Raw genomic sequence first — 12,452 nt, forward strand, 5'->3', positions numbered from 1 at the left:
AAATAGTTGGATTTCCAAAGTTTTCTTAAATCTGGAGTGATAAATCAAGTGGGGAGACATATTACTAATATCTGAAAGAAACACGTTAGTGATAGATTCCTTACCTTAGAATTACCCAGGCGTCAGACTGGATCCGGAAAGTTTTCGTCAGCAGTACCCCTGCGCGTCGGAAGGTGGGGGTTGTGCAGCTCTGCATCCGTTGTTGGCATCGTAGTCGCCTGGATGATGTTGCGGCAGCTACATAGACGCCGCCCTCTGGCGGACGTCCGTTCTTTCTTTTTCCGCACAGGCAAGCGCAGATCCGGAGAGAGCAGTACTCCCAGTCACTTTTTGAGGCTTTTTGTCTCTATTTTTTTAGTCGAATGACTCCTGGTGCAGTAGGGATGCCCAGCTTCAAGACCTGCAGGAACTGTCATCGAATGATGTTGGTGACGGACCGGCACAGTGTGTGTCTTTACCGCCTGGAGCGCGACTACGGCCCCAAGTCGTGCTCCGACTGCCTGGCTATGGCGCCGAAGAATTTGCGGGAGCAGTCCCGAAAGTCCATCAGTCGCCACCACCGTTCATCGGGATCGAAGTCTTTGCACTTGGGGTAAGGTAAGACAAAGCTTTCCAAGAAGTCGAAGAAGCGCCATCGCTCTCTGACTTCCCATCACGGCTGAGGGTGCGGGTGATGCCTCCCCCACGGCTTCAGAGGAGGCTACGCAGTCGCCGCAGGCCTACCCACCCTTCCCGGGTCCGTCGGCGACTCCGGCCCAGCTGCAGGAATTTCTGTCAGCCATGGCTTGCCTCTTTGGGCCGTCGGGTCCCGCTGGCGCGCCTTCGGGCCGCAGGCCTGACTGGGGGTCCTAGCCCTTTCCTGCCGGCGGCTCCAGCCTTGCATCGCTGTCGGCTCCGGCCCTGGTGCCGCAGGACCCCCATTGATCCGTGCCTAGATCCAGGTCAACGTCGGTTGGCCTTGTGGCACCTTCACCGACGTCGACCACACCGGCACCACCTCTCCGACGTCGCCCCGCCCACCAGACGACGTCGCCCCCGGTTTCAGCCTGATGTGGATACGGCGACCCTCGACGCCGATTCCGACGATGATGGGGGATTTCTATCCCTATGTCTGTCCTCCTTATTTTCGGCCTATTTATCAGCCTTTGGAGGAAGGGGAAAACTGGGAAGGGTCTGAGGACCCTCTCACAGCACAATGTGAGTTTGACGCCGACTGGGCAGAGGAGTTGGGGAATGACAGTGGTCTTGATACCTCTCCTGACCTTGGCATGTTGTCTCCTCCTTCCGTGGCTACGGAGGAGGGTGCTAGTTATGCAGTGGTATTCTGTAGGGCGGCCAAAGCCCTCCACCTTGAGCTCCCTACAGTGGCCATCAAGACTAACCTCCTGACAGACGTGCTTCAGCCGAAGGCTACCTCTTCGGAGCCACTGCTGCCTTTTAACAATGCACTTTCGGATGTTCTTTTGTGCACCTGGTCCAGGCCCAACACAGGGGCTCCTGTGGATAGGAACGTGGCCTGACGCCATCACCCGGCCCCGGGCAACCCCCTTTTTCCTTTCCCAACACCCCACCCCTGAGAGCTTGGTTGTCCAAGCCTTCGGTCCCCGAGCCCATTCCCTACCACACCACCAGACAGGGTATCCAGGAAACTGGAGCATTCCAGTACAAAGATTTTTTCTTCCGCCAGTTCAGGGCTGCGGTCTGTGAACACCACATGCATCTTGGGCTTTTATTTTCCACTCTGTGTGGGATACGGTGGCACGCGTGCTGCCTCAATGTCCGTAGAAGGCCAGGCCCGTGCTCTCTCAGGCTGTTTCTGAAGGGAGGGATGCAGCTGTCGTGTATTTCTATAGGTTCTGAATCGATCCCCCTATTCCTGACCCTATTCTGGTTAAACTACCTAGCTAGTTAACTAACAGTCAGCCCATGAGGCAAGAAATCCCCCATGATGCAGATACCGTTATCTGACGCAGTCACACTACGGCACAGGAACGTGTTATCTGATTAGGTCATAACGCTTGAGATCTAATTAGACAAGCGACATTCCTCCAGCCCCTGATAAGGCATACGACGTTCTCATAACAAATCAAACCTGGAAAATCCGTGCGGCCATTGTTTTGATTTCACAGAGAACTTTTGCAAAAGAATGTGCTAACGAGCAAGTCGTATGACATCTTTATTGACGTACCTATGTCCATCCTTACGTCAATCTCGGCACCTTTAAGGTATAAATATTGCCGACCTTGCCCTATGCAAACACACGCGTGGTGACAAGACGGAGCAGCCATTCTTGCCGAAGCCGAGAGCAGAAGCAGACCCCGCAGGCAGCAGCCCCGCCTTCCTGACGCGCTGAGAGACGCGCTGCTATCTCAAGCCGAGAGACCCAGCACCGGCGCTTCTGGGCAGCCCTCGCAGGCAGCCTGGAATATCGAGAGCAGAGAAAGAGATACCATTCCTCATTCATCCTAAATTCCAGGTACAGAACTGAATAACCCCTCCTAGAGAATTCTTTAGTTATTCACTTGGCAAAAACAAACTTAACTTAAACTGTAACTTTCTATTCCCGCCCACGCATTAGACTTAGGTCAGGTACACGGGGTAGGCGTATTTAGAAACACCAGTTGAGTACGTTTAGTCAAATGTATATGTGTATGTAAATATATTTTAATCATTTTAAACATCATATGGCTCAGAAACCATATCAATGTTTTTACAGTATTATTTTATACTATTGCTTTTAATGTATGCACTTTACTTAACTATAAGTATTGCAATAATATCGATCCATTTCTCTTGTACGAGAAAAGAGACTGATCAATAAATAACATCTTTTATTGAACACGCCCGTCTCTTCCTTTTCTCTACATTCTGGTGAGACTAAGAATGCACGTACTGACTGAGTAAAATAATTGCCTTGTGCTCACACGACTCTTGAGATTGACTCTTGATTAGGGGAGAGCAAAGTTGTCATGTTCTATGGTTGTCAGAAACTAAATCCCTTCTTGTCTAATCAGGGGAGTTAATCCTTCCTTGAACATTCGAGAAAGTTTCTAGCGAACTCTGAGCTTAGCTGGCAAACCCAAAAATTAAGTCTAGTTTCGACAGTAGTAGACCTAGTTAACGTCTGGCCTAGGCCTTTACTGCTGTAGGTACTATTCCAATGCGCAGAGCCTATTGGGAAAATAGGAGCTACACTACATGGCGCCCAACGCGTTTGGAAAGGGCGATAAAACTAACGTAAGACATTTAGAGTAACTCAGTCGTGCTTTCTCACTCAGACCCCTTTTCCCAAATACTCCAAAGACGTCTGGAGTGGGTGAAAGGTTATTATATTCTCCAAAACCTCGCAGGAGGGAACTCCTATGTATGGTTCTTGGTCTAGTCAACGTTGAAGGATAAAACAGTTCCAGAATATTGTGCATCTAATCTCTGTTTCCATAAGAAACCTGATCTGCAAACAAACATAATACCATCCTGTCTGTAAAATGGCAGAGAGTGATGATGAAAGAGAGGCAATTAGATTAGCTACTGAAATAGCAGATGCTGATGCTACCATGCAAACAGCAGACCCGGATATAATACTCATCCAGGTCGCCAAAAGGAGATCTATAACCTTAAAACTTATAGAAAATGGACTGACACCTAGAGGTGGCACAGTCATATTCGTAATTGAGGCACACGAATATCGGCAGACAGAGGTATACTATACATGGATACATTTTCCAGCAGCAAATGCTGTAACAAAGTACTTCCACTATTACAAAGTAGAGGAACCTCCTAATGAGTACACTCCTTTCGAGGAGGTGGAAGTACCACTCAAATTCCAAGAGCATTTGCTCTTATTTGATGGCGCCCTAAAACATAACAATCACATTACAAGGCTCGGTCCTTTAGGAAGACCAGGAGCAACGTGGCCGGTCCTAGCCGGATACACACCACATCCAGACATCGAAAGAATGCCTGCAGCAGAGCTGTTAATACAGCTAAAACAACTACTAAAAATTCACAGACAATTAGTTCAGTATGTAATGCGGACTTCAACAATTCAGCCAGCGATTAAACTTCCACAGCTGACCCCTCACCAGGGGAACACAAATAAAATTACACCATAGAACATCCAATCCTGCCTAGGTAAAGTTCCAGCTAAACGGGAACAAATACCATTCTGGTTGGCACAGAAAATTACCCAAATAGAGGCGGTGTTTCCTGACACCACCCCATTAGAAAAACACAGGATTCTGACTATATGTCTCCCAATGGGAATCGCACCACACATTGAGGACTGTGACACTTGGGGTACAGTCTTTGCTTCCATCTATACAAAAACGCACGGTGTTCCATCCATTTCGGTGATACCAGATGTGCTAAAACAAATTCAAGATGAATACGGTCCAGAACCTGCTTTAACTCTTGGTATGAAATTACTGAAAGACTTCAAGCAGGTCTCGGCTATATTATTAGCCAACATAAAAGGTGAAGCAGCAAACGTGGCGATCCGCCAGAGGTTAAAAGAGACAGATATAGCAGACCAACCAGCTGAAATTGCCAGAATCATAGAAAAATCCTATGAAGAACTAGGCAGAGATAGTCTAGGTGGAATACCAGTAAAACCGCAACTGACTACAAGTCCAGAAAAAATATTTTTTAATAATAATAATAATTCACCAAAAAAGAACTGGGATGGGAACAAACAATCCAATCCTAAAGAAAAGAAATTCCAGTCCAGAGGAAGGTCTCCTAGGCGAAGAGAGAAATCTCCAAACCCGAGACAAAGGTCACCCCAGAGTGACCCCTCTGGGAATAGATATAACCTTAGAAATAGGGATAATATTAAAAAACCTGATAGATATCAAGACATTGATACACGTCCCTCTCAATCTTTTCAGAATTCCTCGCAGAAATCGGAAAGAAGAGGACGATCAGAAGAGCACGCCAAGTCCAAAGACAAGGAACCTGCTCAACTGAAAAAGAAATTACAATTTCCAAAAAAGAAGGTAGCTAGTATCAAGGTAGTTAACAATGCCGAGGATACTGAGGACACAACTGAAAAACGGAGAGTGGGCTCAGACAATGCTAGACAGCGCAGCAGAGGTGAGCATAGCTCGCAAAGTCCTTATGAATCATCTGGAGACAGTGGACACGAATGAATACCTTCAAGTGGAAACTGCAGATACCAGAGTTAGCAAGCCCCACAAAATATACGAGATAACATTACGTATAGAGTGAGATAAGACTAGGAAAATAAGGGGACTATTTTGGGATAACCTCTCGAAGGGTTATGACATCCTTCTAGCTGAAAAAGACTGGCCACCAGAGTTTGTCAGGGAGTGCCCTCATGGCGAAGAAGTAATTATGCCTGCCTTCTCGAATCAAATCCCGATTCATAAAAAATATACACTTGCTAGAAAGTGGGCAGTGGCCTTAGCACCTGCTTTATATAAAAATCATGTAGGATGGGATGAGGATTCTCCTCCTCACAAAATCCAGTTAAAATCACAACCAACTGCACAAAGGCAGTACCCAATTAAGCAAGAAGCTAAAAAACAAGTAAATGAAATACTAGATCAGCTAGAATACCAGGGGGTGATTGAAACTTGCACCTCACAAATGAACAATCCTTTGTTTCCGGTCTCCAAACCAGACAATTCATATCGCCTAGTTTTGGATTACCGACACCTTAACACATGTTGCAAAACTTTTGCAGTGCAAAACTCACACAGTGCTGCACTAATGAATAACATAGTGCGCAAAAAATACAAAACAACCTTGGACATCTCCAACGGATTCTTTTGTCAAAACATAGCACCAGAGAGCAGATATTTAACAGCTTTCTCAGTAAATGGCACTCAAAAACAATTCTGTCGGTTAGCCCAGGGGTACAAGAACAGCCCGGGGGTATTCTCAGCGAGAGTAACAGAATTACTACAACTATATGATGATGAAGCATTATCTTATGTCGATGACATTTACTTAACAGATGATGACTTGGAGACTCACTTGAAAAGAGTGAACACCATAATACTTGGTTTCGCTGCAGAGGGTTACAAATTCAACTTCAAAAAATCCAGAATTGCCCATCTGAAAATCCAGTACGGAGGATATGAATTATCAAGTATTGCCTGGCTGACAGTCTTTTAAGAACTAGAAGAATTAAAAAATCTAAAATATGAAAAGACGTATCCTCTGCCAATCGACATTCTGCCTCTACGACATTACGCCTGTGTAATCTATACAGACGGACATGCTCAACCCTCCGTTTGGGGAGAACATGCATACAATCCCACATGTGAGATTACAAAAGAAGTGTGGCGCGGAGGTAAACTAAGACCTCTATTAACAAAATCACACTCAGTAGAAACTAATTCAGAACTACAAACTGAAATAATAGCTTTGAAAATGGCGCTAGATAATGCGGATCGCGAATTCCCGACACTTATAGTGTCAGATTCATATTTCTGCGTCAAAGCATATAACAAGGATTTGCAGACATGGATTCAGAACGGTTACAAAGATGACACAGATGCACCAATAAAGCAGAGACTGCTCTGGGAACAAGTAGCTCTTTTGAAAAAAGAACTACCAAAGACTCACGTGACACACTCACTGAGTCACCAGCGTGATGGCGTTCACGTTGTAGGGAATTCATTGGCTGAAACAGCCGCAGCGGCAGCCAGTAAACCGGCTCCCGTAGATCGAAAAAAGCGTACATTAAAATACATTGACGGCGAAACATTGCTGGCGGTGAAAACGTCATCAAAAGGCGACTGCTCAGCGTTACCGATCAATTATCCACTCAATTATACATACATAATCGATGCAAACTCCGTCCTTTTTGCTCGAATCCCTGGAGTGGGGGATAGAGTGATTCCAAACATGGACAGGAGAAACTTGTTAATCGCAGACGCACACATGGGCGAGGGTCTCAGACACCTTAAATTAAAAGATTCTCTGGAAGAATTACAATCACGGTACTGGTGGCCAGGCATGAGCCTGCACTACACCATGTTTGTAAAAAACTGCCCAAACTGCAACAGAGATCGCAGTGGGGAGAGAAGCAGTTTAATACCTCGTCGTATCAAGGCAGATAATATTACCAACAAAAAGAATGGCTTGCGATTAACATACACAGGCTAGTTCCACTTATAATGTAGATCCACAGCACTCGGCTGACGTCCGGACTGTTATACAAGATTTGCGAGTCTAAATGGCATATACGCTAAGAGCATGCTACGTTCGACCATTTTTTTTTCACTCAGACAAACCAGCCTGGGGGGGGAAAGAATGGCCAAATGAGCACAGCCCAGCGGGAATCTTCTCACTTCCTTCCTGAGGGTATGGGATGGTGTAAAGAAAAAACCAAGGCAGAAAGCAATCTATAATGGAAAGGACATTAGGTTCGGGAGCTGGGTGGGTCAAACATCTAATAAGTGTCCAACGTAGTCTAAATAACTTGCCAAGAAATTCTCTGAAGGGATTCAGTCCGTACGAATTATTATTCAGGAACTAGGATGTTGATCTCTGACCTTGATAGTCAGACTTCAGTGGTAATAGAAAAAACCTTTGATGTCAAAGACCGTTTGGCTATTTTGCAGGACTTAAACAAAACAAGAAAAGACCTGAGCAACATACAGTTGAAACAACAGCCAACAACCACTGAAGAATCACCACCTGTCCCAGCAAGACCTGTCTGGATTCCAATAGTCGGGGATCTAATCAGGGAAAAGATCGCGGTAAAGAAGGAATTTGGGCCTTCTTACAGAAAAGCAGTTCCTGTCTTGTCTGTCAACGGGACAAGATCAGTTGTACTACCGCCACTTGCTGGTAAAAAGGAGAACCGAGTTGTATCCATCGACCTGGTAAAACCACAACATGTGGCCTATAACAAACGGTAGGCCAAGTGGACTCCCAATAAGTAGCAGAACACCAAGGTTTGCTACCAGTACAGAGGTCCTAACAAAGAGGCTCATCACATTCGAAACGCCTAAAGAAGAACAACAAGGACTATGCAACAATGCAATAGAACTCAGACCTCTGAAAACCCAAATAAAGACATTTAGCAGAGACACACCAATCTACAATGAAGTTCCAAGTGAAAATGCAAGAAACAAAAATCCTGAACCAATTGGAACAATTGACAGAACTGCATCTGGTTACTTCATCAACTTCGATGATTCCTCTGAAGGTTTCAGCGAACAAAAGACACAGCCATCATCAAAATCCTTTAAAGACAAAGCTAAGGAACTTTTGAAACAACTGAAAGAAACATATCTGGTTACTCCATGGATTGAATTTTGGGTGGGTTTTGGTGCATTTATCCTCATACTTTGGCTCATCATGGTATTTACCTTGGGACGCTTCATTGAGGGAAAATATGCTAAAATGGACACAGCAAGTCAGAACATCAACTTGGTCCTCAAACCACACACATCTTCACACGTCGAGAAACGAGAACTTTCTTCAGAACTTTCTTCAGCCAACTTCACAGCAATTCCAATACCTGGTGGGGTAGCCTGGGACAACACTGACTATGAAATTTATGGTCCGGTCGAGATCCTGAAATATCCACACCAAATCAAGATCTCCTTGAGTGACTTTGCAAAACCAAACTCATTTGCTGATGATTGGGACTTTGAAAGTATAAACAATATGATGTCTGACTTAGTAATGTCTGCTAAATTTACAAAACATGATTATTTGCAAGGTTCTACAAATTATGATAGTATGTATTGCTATAACCATTATGGTAACCATTTCTTGCATAAATCTGCACAACCTAGAAATGTTTTAAATTATAATCAATGGGAACATTGTGCTACACCTCCAAAAGGGAGCTCTAGAACCGTTTATGACAAATATTCATATTTTTCAGGTTTTAACATAACTAATGCTGAAACATTTTATTACAAATTGTCAAACAAGACAGGGATGAAAACCATGATAACCAACACAAAATTGATATATTCAGATTCATTCTTTGAAAAAATGAATACTTTTGGATTTGATTATTGGGACAAAAATGTTGATTTGAAAAGTGTTTGGGGTACAAAAGAATGGCAAGTACAGGGTATAGAAGCTTTGTTTAGAGCCTGCATGATCCCAGAACAAATGATATTTTTAAATGACACTGTTCAACAAACCACCTGTCTTGGCTTAGCCAAAATCAAAGATTTAAATAACCTGTCTATTCCAAAGCCAACAATGTTTAGCAATAACTCTGATACAGATGAAGAAATAGACATAAGCCATACTTAACCAAAACAGAACACATCCTGATTGGAAACAATGGTTGATCTGGCCCACAGATACAAATAACTGTCAAGATAGATTCCTGAATAAAACACAGGGTTTCAAAATGACCAGGCCAGACCCTAGATATCCTCAAAGACATCACCCAGGGATAATAACAACCTACAGTGTGGGCAAATTATGCCTTCAATGGCTACAAACTTCCACACTGCCTGAAATTAAGCAACACCTAACTTTACTTACTGATGGTGCTGACTTGCGTGATTTCATAATGGGACCACGCAAACAGCGTCAAAAGCGTTTCATAGCAGCCTCTGTATATGCAGCATACAATGAGGCCTGGAAGGTTACTCAAATTGAAACAGCAGAGAGAATACGTGAAATTGATCGTATTAATTTGGAAAAATCACTTTCTGTAGTGGACAATGGGTTAATGACTCTGTCCTCCAGAATATTTTCATTGGACAGCATTGTGTCTTCAGCAATCGACATATTATCGCAAGACTTACTGTTATTACAACATGGTCAGTCGCAATTGCGTTCTATTGTACAGCTTGGCTGGACGTTACAAAATCTGCGTTCAGGCTATGTGCCTTGGCGTTTAATCAACACAACGTCACTATTCCAAATCTTTAACCTTACTGATAGACAAATCGGTATGGCGCAGAAGGGTGCTGATTATACAATCTTGAGCATTGAAAAACTAGAAAGATTACCAATGACAATGTCAGAACGACCTGTCAGTGAATGGATAATCCACGGAATCATAAATATTCCAATCTCAACCTTCAGGTTTCAATACTGCCAAAAATATATACAGGCTGGCATGTACGAGAAATTGGGAAAGGGGTACCTTAAAACAACTTGGAACCTGCCCTATTCACATGCATGTGTCAGTAATAAAGGACAGAAAGTGTTTCTTAGTGGCAACAATTGTGCTATGTCACTAAGCGGCACGCTTCTGTGTAACGGAATTAGTTTGCATGGAGCCTGTGAAGGGAATTCATACAACCTTTCATGTCACCAGCAAGGCGCACCTGCAACTGAAATAGAACCATTCTTTCAAAGACTCTATAATGGGAGTTACATTCTTATTGTAGACCGCAGATGTTGTAGTCTTATGCCCGGGACTCCTTATCTCGTCACCACGACGGCGAAGGTCAAGTGCTGTGGACGTTCTTTGTTCCCCAGCTCCTTACCAGACAGGGAGGCAAGGGCATGGCCCGGTTTGAAAATTACTTCTATTCGAATAGACACTTTAAGCAGAATGAAAACAGTGCTTCTTCAGACGCCTACAAGGCTCACGTCATCTAAAGAAACGTATGATCTACAAGTCGCAAGGACGACTGCAGAGATACATACATTATTATCAACTAATTCCCCCGTACATTTCGCGGAAATCCTGAGCGAAATCTTAAATATTTCTGATACCACTGGGGTCTCAAAGGTATTTAAGACAGTATTTTCGATGGCATTAACACCATTCAAAGCCATACTGGGTATTTTTCCAGATTTCGTCCATTCGATTGGAAGATACGATCCTAGCCATTGGATACCGGGACCGGATATCAAAAATCCTGGGACTCTCCCGGCTTAGAGACCTAAATATGACTTGGTTTCTATCATTTCGACCAATGTGGCAAAGGTGTGTTTTACCTGTACTAAGGTGTCTGCTATGCGGAGAAGAATGCGTGTTAGACACCTGTCTGACGCTACAATCGGATGCGCCGGTGGATGCAGATACACTGTTGGTTCCTACCAAGGTTCACGCACTGTGCTGCCCTCAAAGGCTGCCAATTCTGATGACGGCATTCCTGGAATCTTCACCATTACGATTGAAGAGTAGTGAAGTTCAAGATGAAAGCAGCATCGAACAGGTACGACCTTCTGTCAGCAATGCAAATCAGAATGTCAAAGGAGACAATCATGCGCATGAATGCATGGTTACCCCTATTTCCGACTTAGTGGAACTTTCCCATGAAGCTGTTGACAGTTTTTTCGAAAGCCTGAATGATATGATGTTCTCTCCGGAACAGAAATAGAGACTTTTGAGTAAACTCGCACACGGCGTTCCCTGAATTCGGCCTTCAACCTTTAAAAATAAAAGTCACATGAACAATTACAATCCAGTTCACGGACAGCAACTTTTTTCAGCAAGCCCTTAAAATATTTTTCTATATATTTTTTCCCCGGGACACTGATCTTCTGCTTAAAGTAAGAAACTATTCCTAGAGAACTAAGATTTCTATTTTTAGATACTTTATATAGACTTTAGCTGCCCGCTGGTAGGTTCACAAATATTTTATTATGTGATGAAATGGCCTCGACCTTCCTTTCTGTATAGCTATATTAAGAGCCATTTCATGTGTATTTCTCATATACCAAAAAGCAATAATGCATTACAATGCGTGTTTTACTTTTGCATTTAATTCATGGCTTAAGTGCATACAATATATATGACTGCAATTTTTCAGTATATTTGAAAATTTCGAAATGCATTTATGTATTTTGGGGTGGTAAGGTATACACTATACTCTATAGTATGTTGTACTATGTTATACTATGCATAGATTAGTAGATATGACCATAGTTAGCGTGGAGTGGGTGTCGTGTATTTCTATAGGTTCTGAATCTATCCCCCTATTCCTGACCCTATTCTGGTTAAACTACCTAGCTAGTTAACTAACAGTCAGCCCATGAGGCAAGAAATCCCCCATGATGCAGATACCGTTATCTGACGCAGTCACACTACGGCACAGGAACGTGTTATCTGATTAGGTCATAACGCTTGAGATCTAATTAGACAAGCGACATTCCTCCAGCCCCTGATAAGGCATACGACGTTCTCATAACAAATCAAACCTATGACAACCTGGAAAATCCGTGCGGCCATTGTTTTGATTTCACAGAGAACTTTTGCAAAAGAATGTGCTAACGAGCAAGTCGTATGACATCTTTATTGACGTACCTATGTCCATCCTTACGTCAATCTCGGCACCTTTAAGGTATAAATATTGCCGACCTTGCCCTATGCAAACACACGCGTGGTGACAAGACGGAGCAGCCATACTTGCCGAAGCCGAGAGCAGAAGCAGACCCCGCAGGCAGCAGCCCCGCCTTCCTGACGCGCTGAGAGACGCGCTGCTATCTCAAGCCGAGAGACCCAGCACCGGCGCTTCTGGGCAGCCCTCGCAGGCAGCCTGGAA

Source organism: Lissotriton helveticus, chromosome 7 (genome assembly GCF_964261635.1).
Source record: "Lissotriton helveticus chromosome 7, aLisHel1.1, whole genome shotgun sequence".
Taxonomy (NCBI): domain Eukaryota; kingdom Metazoa; phylum Chordata; class Amphibia; order Caudata; family Salamandridae; genus Lissotriton; species Lissotriton helveticus.